Source organism: Thunnus maccoyii, chromosome 16, assembly GCF_910596095.1.
Source record: "Thunnus maccoyii chromosome 16, fThuMac1.1, whole genome shotgun sequence".
NCBI classification, from domain to species: Eukaryota; Metazoa; Chordata; class Actinopteri; order Scombriformes; family Scombridae; genus Thunnus; species Thunnus maccoyii.
The window spans coordinates 25,638,183-25,648,423 of NC_056548.1; positions in this window are offsets into that span (position 1 = coordinate 25,638,183).

A 10,241-nucleotide genomic window follows, 5' to 3' on the forward strand; every position below is an offset into this window, starting at 1 on the left:
TTTTAAAATCGTAATTAATGCATATTTTACCAGTAAATGTAGGCAATTGCTGAATTTTTAGTAAATCATCATCTAAATCATTACTTGATATTTAAATTGTAAAAAGCATACTTAAATACTTGTTAACTATGGCACATAAAATTGTTTGTGTATCAACCCTCAGTCAATAATTTGTTTGAAATGACAGAGAAAGGAGAAGTATCACCGCACAGTTTGAAACAAACACACTTTTGGCCTACAACGTTCCCACATAACACAAGAAACCCAACACACTCAAATAATGATCAATATATGTGTACTGCCAAAGATGGTGACACAGATAAAAACTAATCATGTGTGGCACAGCATTGTTTTTCTCTTAGCACATGGGGTTGAGATAAAAAATGGTGTCTGTGATAAAGATGGGCACGTAAGAAAGTGCACAATCATGTCAAGATAAGATCCGATATCTGCATTTAGAACAAGAGGGTGTTGTAGCCTGCAGCATAGCATCAGTAACCATTTTTGTGTCCTGAAATCCTGTAATGCAGGTTGACATGAAGTACTCACTGGTTTGTTCAATGTAACGTTTGTTCATGCCAGCTGACTTTGATCATCCTCTGACTTTTCCTCTAGCGGCAACATGAGATTTTTAGTTGGAGTGAAATGTCTCAACATCTATTCGATGGATTGCCATTAAATTTGGTTCAGATATTCATGTCACCCTCAGAGTGAATTGTTATAACTTTGGTGATCCAGTGACTTTTTTATCTAGCTATCATCATGTCAGAACTTTAGTTTGTTGAATACTTTGGTTTATGAACAAAAACCTGCAAAAGTAAAAAAAATCAGGCATTGCCATCAGCATCAGCAGTACTTTGGATTTAGTGCTAATTAGCAAATGTTAGCGTGCTAAACGCAAAAATGTGAACATGGTAAACATTATACTTGCTAAGCATCAGCATTAGCATTGTCATTGTGAGCATGAGAGCATGCTGATGTTAGCATTTAGCTTAAAGCCTGAGCTGCTAGCATAGCTGTAGACTACTAATTTTGTTCCCAGCTGCCTGATCTGGTTTTCATTTTTAGGACACAGTAACCGGGCCAAAGTTGCCTTGATGGATAATTCTGACCAGAAACCCATTTTAAATGATATTTTCGGTAAGCTTGATAATGGAAAGCCATTTTAACCTTATATAAAGTTAATATAAATTAAGAAATCTGTAAATGCCTCCAGTCCTCTCTTGGAAACACTGTTGGCTCGCATGTCAAGAATACACACAAAGAGAAAACCACAAATCAGTCTGTATAATTCTGGCTAAAGATGACCTTTTTTACAGTCTTTGATGGTCCCTGTGGTGGGATAACAGTTTCTTGAAGTCCATTTTTTGCTATATACTGACTTTTTCAGGGTTGTTTCCTGTTACTGGGTTAGATGTCAATTCTGAAAAATGTACCACAAAAAACTGAAAAAAAGTACCAAAGTGAAGGGGGAAGCTTTAGAATTTAGTAAGCAGAAGCAGTCAAAGTGAAACAGTAGATTGCCTTATCTTGTAATGTACATATCACAGATACTGATAAGCTGACATCAACAATAGCATTAAAGTCATCAATTGTTCTCCATTCTATCAGATACCAGCATTGTTCACAACTGGCAAAAGCCCTGAAATATTACATTTACTGACTAAAAAATATGGGCAGTGAACAATCAGATATGGACCACTCTGTGTGAAGATCTTTTTATATTCAAGCATAGTGTTATACTTCGAAAGGCTGACTTGAACCACCTTTTTGCTTTTTTCAAATTCTCTTTAGATTATTAAAACTCTCCTTAAGCTCTTTTAGCTACAAGTCACAAGACAAGAAAAGGCTAAAAATGATTTTAAGAGGCATAGCAAACACTGCAGAAGAGCGGTGAAACGTGTGTCCTCCAGAAGAGAATCATCTGAAAAACAGGAGGGTTTGTTTTCACTTCTGTTATGCCATTTGTGGTCATGTTCACACACAAACCAAACCACCTGTATCTCAGCAACGAATCACTGAATCAAGTGTGAAGTTGATGCATTTTACAGAATAACACAATAAGCCATACAGACACAGCAAAATGCAATGGCAGCTGTATGACAACCTGTTATTTAGTGGTCCACCCAACCGTTGGGCCTATATCACAGCTTAGATGTAGGACAGGGGTAATAACACCATATCCACACCTTCACTTTGATCAACGAAGACAAACACGTATCAGCAACATGCAAAGAGTTGGGTGATAAACCACAACAGCAAGAGAAACTGAGTAGTGCAGCTTTCTCTTTTTCTCTCTTTCTCTTTTACGAAACAGAACACAATGTTGTCACAATACATACATGCATAGTAAATTATTGGTGATCAAATCCCTGTGCAACAAAAGATATAGAGAAAAATGTATGTCTCATATTATGTAATAGAAAGTATGTGAACAGCCTCCTTTTTCATCCACTGGATGTCCTCAGTAAGCTTTGTTTAGTTTCTGGTTTTTACTTGATTGTTGAAATATTTCCATTTCACTTCTCAGTGCTCTATATGATTTATGAAAAGAAGCCCTGACCAGTTGCTAGTTGCTAATTGCAACTGTTTTGCCCACATATCTCAGCCTGACAACCCCACCCACTCTGTTTGCTTGCCTCCTTGTGCTGCTGTTTGCCTTGCAGCTTGCTCTAACCTGTAGCATCTAGACAATCCTCCCTTGTTTTTGCCTCACGAAACTTTAACACACATACACACCCACACGTGCACACCCACCCACCCACACACACACACACACACGCACACACACACACACACTAACACACACGAGCGCATGCGCACACACACACACACACACACACACACACACACACACACACACACACACACATGCGTGCACACACACACACACACCTCATTATAATCTGGTGGCATTGGTTAATGTTGAGCCAGCTGGTCACACAGGTTAAATATATGGAATTCCAGATCTGACATTACACAATTGAAGTCATTCAATCATACTGGTATTTCACTCGAGACACATTTTAGACACATTCGGATGCCAGATGTGAGCTGCAGTTAGACTCAGCTGGATCCAGGAACAGTCTGGATTCATCTAGACACAAGATAACAGGTCTGAACAGGGCCTGGCTGTTGTGATAGGATACTGTAGAAGAGGATCCAACACATTTTGCAATCTCAATCGCTGATTTTATGCTGGTAATTTCTGCAGTCATCTGCCTAATTTCAGGGTATTTAAAACTGTTTTGACTTTCATCAAGACAGGAACAAACACTTCCATTCCGTACCTGCACTGACTTTCTTCTACTTTTCTTCTACCTCAGATTTACTGTTTCCTGTTCCTTTTACACGTCTGTTACAACACCTGCCCACTAGGCGTCCTCAGTGAGTTAACTGCTTTTACACACCAACTGACCTCTCTTGTGAGCCATTACTTGACTGTGCAGCTGTTCCTTATTTGCTCATTAGCAGTACTATAGATGTAAGCAGGAAAAGATATGAAATGAAAGCCAACCATAACATGATCCCTTCTATGTTTGTGTGTGTGTGTGTGTGTGTGTGTCTGTCATGGGACACTGCAGAACTTAAAAGCACAGATGTCGTGACGTTGTCCAACTTTGCACAATGCATGTATTAAAATATTAGAATGTGTGTTGACATACTGTAAGCCTTTCTCACAGTCTTGTCACAGGTGTAAGTAATAACATTAAAGATGGCTCTGTACCATTTAGGTGTCCCAGTAAATCACTGAAGATGCATGCACGGTACCAGAGCTCTTGCTCTAGCAAACCAAATGGAATACAGCTATTTGTAAAGTACAGTACAATTTGTGCAGAACAACAAAAATAATGTTGATACTATTTTGAACAAAATGATTTATTAGTTCCTTACAGAAATATGTCAGACACAGTCTCGTACTCACTACAGTTTTGAGGTGTTTTCTGGAGTATCCCATAATTCTGCATTCTGTAATTCCTGACCTGCCAACTTGCTGCCACCACTGAGTTTCTTCCTGACCCAGTCACCTGCTTAGCCAGCTGCTCCTCATTAAACTGGAATTATGCCACTCCAGGCTTCATGTAGATGAATGTGCACAGGGGTTGTTCTGAGACTTTCATATGACTGTTTCCTTTAGTACATTTACATTTCTTTTTCTCTCTGTTTTGATCACACCTTCTGACAGGCACTGAATCAACCAATCAGCTCTCTAATGTGTGTGCATCAGCTCCTCTGCAAGCCTCTGTGACGTTCAGTTACCCATAACATCCTTCTCTGCGTAGGTTCACAGAGACGAATATGTGTATCTCCAAAGAGACAAAAGTCTAGATTTAACAATCAATAACAGTATCAGTTGCCAGATCAATTTGCCAGATAGTTTATGTTGTGTGTATTGTGTGTTTGCATTTGGGTCCATTGGTTAACCCAGATGTTACAGTAATAAAACATGACACCTGCACTTTCGCTGCACAGTCCAGATAACCTTTTTTGGACATTGTCAAAATTAGACTGAATAGTACATGCCATTACAGTAAAGAACATACAATAGGCCTTTTCCTTTACATACAATTTTGACATGGCATAACAGGAAAAGCACAGGTGTAATTGATAACATTAACCATGACTACTTCCAGAGCCTTGGTACTGCATATGCTGGTTCAGTGGAATGTTCTACTTGGCCACTATATGAAAGTGAGCCATCATTAAAGACTAACTTAAAATGAGTGAAAAGTAGTGTTTCACTGCCCTCTCATGGGTGAAAGTTTCAAGCCTGTTTCACCCAGCATCAGTGATGATAGTGGTTGGGTGTGGTCCAAAGTATGCTTTGTTGCGTCTGTAACCACACTCAACAGTGGTGTCACTATACATCACTGCAGCAAGGTGAGAAGTTCAACCACTGGAGGAAAGCAAAAACAAGATTTTCAGGGGTTGTTACTTTTTAATTACTTTTTAATGTCATTAGTTACACTTGTGTTTTTCCCTAAAGTCTACAGTGATCAGAATCTGTTATGGTGAAATAATATCTAAAGTGTGCAATAAAAGGTTAATAATGATTATATTCAGGTTATGTTTATGAACTGGTTGGGTTAAATCCCTGTTTTACTACAAGTCTGTAGCATAAATTCAGTTTGAATCTGTAGACATAATTGATTATTCACTTTACAAAGTTGTTATGTCAAAAGTGTTAGCAAACTTGTGCCTATTTACACATCCAGGAGACATGAAACATTAGCATTCATTTGGAGTCATGTTTCTATCCACCTGATGCATGTAAAACCAATATTTCTTAGCTCTGTTTCGGTCTCCTCCAACTCCTGAGAAGGTATCTGTTAGCTGTTAAATGTGCAATTATGTTCACTCGCAAGTTGCCAACTTTTCTGTTTTGCAGGGCAGGTAGTGCATAGTGGGTTTATTAAAACTTTTTCTCTTAACACTGCTGCCTGCTGTGGCACAGCCCATAACAAGCAAGTTATGGGCTATAAAACCAAAGCAATGAGATGAAAGATGCTAAAAAGCTCTGTAGAGGTGTGGGGATGGGCAGAATTAGGTGATAATTCTCTCTGGGCTCCTCTCTAAGAGCAACACCTTTCATATTGGTAATTTAATCCATTTTCTTAAAAATTATTGAAAAGCTTTAAAGTTCTAGAGAGCCAAAGAATGCGAGCATGCCTAGAAATCATTTAAAATGGGTGCACTGTCAAAGGTTAAGTGGATTGCACTCTTTGGTCAGGAATTATGGCATCAGGTGATATATTACCATCCATTTATCTTCAGAGAAATGACACCCTGTAAAAGACCATTTTACTGTGATGATTTAGAGACCCTTCAGCCCCAGGCTCATTCCAGATAATCCTCTTTCACTTCCACATGTTATGGACATGCTATAACAAGGATGCCATCTTTGGCCTCGCAGTGACTAAGAGGGGTCCTCCCTTGAAGAAAGATTTACTCAAAGAGGATTATTGGCACCTTCAATGAGGGGTATTGTTTTAACCCCCTTTGAGTATGGTCATCTAAACATCTGGTGTTTGATGAAGAAGTCACTGCTTTGACTCTTATACCACAATTGGCTTGTGATTCATTCTTCCAAGAGTCATCACTGTGGAGCGGCTTTATTGTTGCAGCATTGTATATTGTCTTGGTGTCTTTTGTGTACAGAAAAAATGGCTTTACCAGATGTTGGTGAACAATAGCATGTAGAAGTCTAATTGATTTGTCTCAACTCCCCACCTAAGTGCTGATAAGGAAAACATCATAGAGGAAAGTTTTCATGCTAATGTGATCATGCTGGACTTTTTTCCATTGCTCATTTTCTGTTTGGTTAGATAATGTTGGATTAGCTGGTTTCAAAATAATATATATTTATAAAAATATTCATGTTAGCATTCATGTACTACAGCGTAAAATTCTCAAAGAACTTTAATACAAAGTCAAGAGGCTGGTGATATTTAGCACAACAAGCTAGTGAATCTGTAAACTGAACTACATTCCCAAACATGCTCAGTGGCGTCTGCCTTACACGGAACTGCTCTCCAGAGACTGAAAACGTGATCGCTGTTGTTACTCTTTGGAGCCATTTCTAAACAAACTACTGTGACTGTTATCTTCATGGTGAAGTAATAGGTCACCCAGTGCAGCAGTGTGGCTCACTGACATGTTTTGTAATAAGTTTTGGACAACTAGGGAGGTCTACAGCACAGAGGAATAAGACATATCAGACTTTGGATACACACACAATACTTCTAAGTAGGATCAATTCATTGTTGGTTTGTTTCTGCACATGAAATTTTGATAATTCTACTTTATGTTTATTATTGAGGTGGTAGTGGGTGGTGGTGGGGTACTGGAGTGCATTATATTGATAAGTGTTCCTAATATTTAGCCCCCCTCATGAATGTTAATGGACAGGACAAAAAATTAAGAACACCATTCAATATAATGCACCCCAGTGCACCACCCATCACACACCACAGTAAACTAACTGGCTCCATGCATAGTCATGCAAGTAACAAGAAAGAAAGTTTTACACACTATGTTCATTTTTAAGTAGTTTTGAAGGTGGTAATGTTGAAGTCACTGTCTTTTGGAATTTGGTTTCACTCTAACATTTCTGTTGTTACCTTCATCTAACAGACAAGCCTCACTGTTTTCATAATCTGCTCCCCTTTGTTGTACTTTAAAAGCTGTAACAAAGTGTTAATGTTCTGTCAAAATGAACAAAACCCTTCCCGGAGCTTCCTGGAAGGATTACCACTGTTAAACCACTGGAAGTCGTTTACTATGTCGCAGCTCCAGGAGGTGTTGACCTAAGTCTTTGTGGTTAGAAACTGACTGGCAGAAGTTGCTCTCTCTGTAGTTTAGAATCCTGATAAAAAAAAGCTGCAGTGTTGCAAAATGGATAAAGATCTTATCTACCACTGCGGGGACATATGGGCTGTGATTCTCAAACTTGGTTGTGCATTTCAACAAGAAGTTTTACACAATTTTTCTGATGGGAAGCTAGTGAGAGATCTTGCTGTAGCTGTAGCACTAGTGACTCCTAATGTTTTATTTGAGTTTCACATGTTCAGAGCAGTCTTCTTAATCACCTATACCCAAAATCTTTTGGTTTTTAGCACAAGTGATGCTTATAGTCTTTAGGCTAGCAGTAGACACATGTTGTGGTGCAAACATGTGGTAATATGAAATCTTGAGTGGTCAACTCCACTGGGCTTGATTCTATCTTGAGTCTGGTTGATGATGTCCTGTAAATCTAGCTGTACATTTAAAATGCTACTACAGCCAGAAGAACACGTGTACACTCAGCCACACACATGCAACAGGAGCACATGGTAGATCTGAAAAATTTTATTTTGTATCTTGAATATCACAACAGAAAGAAGTTGTCCTTTGTTTTGTGCCTGATATCAACCCTGCACTGCTGATGGTGTTTGGCTCACAGTGGGAGCGTTGGCTTGTCCTTCCTCAGATATATGTCATGTTAGGTGAATTCCCCCCAATAAAAACCAATGTGTACATGTTTTGGTTAAGCTGTGTATTCAAAGCATCAGTGTCTCGCTTGGTGTTTTGGCTAATTTAACCTAACCCTAACCCTAACACCTCACACTCAAATTCTCCAACCTCCGGGAAGTAAACGCCAGCCAAGTTAATTTATCTAGTCAAGGATAGTGTTCATTTAGAAAGATGCTGTAGTTGTCTTGCAGACAGATAGTCTACTTGGCGTTGCAGTGGGTGTGTATGTGCATGTATGTGTGTGAACATACATTCCTTTAGTGTGTTAGGTCAGCTCCCCCCATTAGCTAGCTCATTTCAGGTCTACAGGAGAGCTGATTAGGGGTCCTGGCAGCGAGGGGATTATCACGCTGGGTCAGACTGTACCCCGCTGGTGTCCACCAAGGAATGCAGGAAAATCAACCAGCGAGCCAGTCAGTCAGCCAGTCAGTCGGTCACGCACTGAGTCATCCCATCTGCCAGTCAGTCATCTGCCAGCAAGGCGCTCAGCCAGTCCTCACATGAGATTAGCTTGGCTTCCTATCAGCAACAATTACTTGGTAGGATCTGTGTGTTCTTCTCAGCCCACTGCCCAGCTCTCCTCCTGCGTTCAGTCTGATAGCACGCACACACACACACACATACACACACACACATACACACAGAGAGAGTATCTGAGATGATCTATGCTGGATGACTCTTCTTATCTGTTGACCTGTTTCGTCTATATTTCAGCGACAGGATACGTTCTGTTTTGGCAATTACAATTAATAGACCTGGGAAAGGAGTTTGGTATTTTCATACGGGGGAGAAAGTCTCTCCAGGGGGAGAGGGGTCAAATGTAGCACTCTATTTGGCGCTGAGTTACAGCCGTAAATCGCATTAGTGTAACTTAAACGTTGGGAGGTGGAAACAACAAAAGCTGAGAATGACATCAGGGACTGAGGGGGAAAGAGGAACACAGGCGTGGAAGTCTAGCAAGTGCTGAACTACAGACTGATACATACATACACACACATACACACACACACACACACACACACACACACACACACCTACTATACACACTGCTCTATTCTGTTAATGGCTAAACCATATGTAAAAGCAGATATACTGTAGTTGAATGTATGTGTGTACATCTATCATGAGGTCAAAAAGGTCATAGCAAGGTGACAATGGTACTAACTCTCTTCTAAAACATGTTCAAAACCTTGTTAGCGACCCTTTGAGGCTACATCCCATAATACCAAAGTGTCGGTATAAGCAAACAACATAAACCTTATAACAACATCCACCCTAAGTACTGAACCCTCCCTGACATTAACTGATGTCAACATAAATGCCTGGCTGCAACAGTTTGTGAGGACTCCAAATGCTGTTTGAGGAATGGGACACTTTGTGAAATCTCCTGCTATTTGGGCAAAGACATGCTCTCTGGCTCTGAAGATATATTCTACATTTACACGGTATCTCATAACCTTTATAATATCCTTAAACCTTCAATTACTGTTTTTTGGCCAGGTAGGGTATGTTGAACTTGTCAGCAAACAGTTGCTTATTTCCACATCCAGCAGTTACAGAGCAACATTATCATTGGTCATGGTCAGTCATGTTTCTGTCCACCTGGTAGACAGAAACACGACTTTACCAACTCCTCTGGGAAATATATGGCTCTTTAACTGCTAAATGTTCACTAGTCTACAGCTTTAAACCTGCATTAACTGATTATTCTGGCCAGTCTGGCTGCAAAACAAACCGTAAAAGTTACAACACATACAGGATTATCTGAACTTGTTAGCAAACCTCCAGCAGACATGGAACAACATTAATACTCATTTGGAATCTTGTTTCTGGCCACCTGGTAAATGTCAACCTGATATTTATTCTCCTTTTAGCTGTTTGGGGCTGTGAAGGTAGTGTCCAGTACACTGGGTTTACAGAACTTTTTCACTGAAACCAGCTGTCTGCTGTGTCTGGAAACATTGCTTAATGGGAGCGGTGAGACTGAGGCAAACTTGGGCTGAGAGCTGCTTAGAGCAGCTTTAAATTTGAGTAATTTTCATGATTTTAGGATAAAATGTTAAATGTAATTAAAATACAAAGGGATTAACTATTTCTCCACCAGAATTGTAAAGCAGTGTGGAGAAGGTGTTGAACTAGTATTTAGACCATTATGTATGGAGATAAAATCTACAGTTCATACAGTTAAATAAATTCATAAAATGTATATTGTTAATTCTGCATGTAAA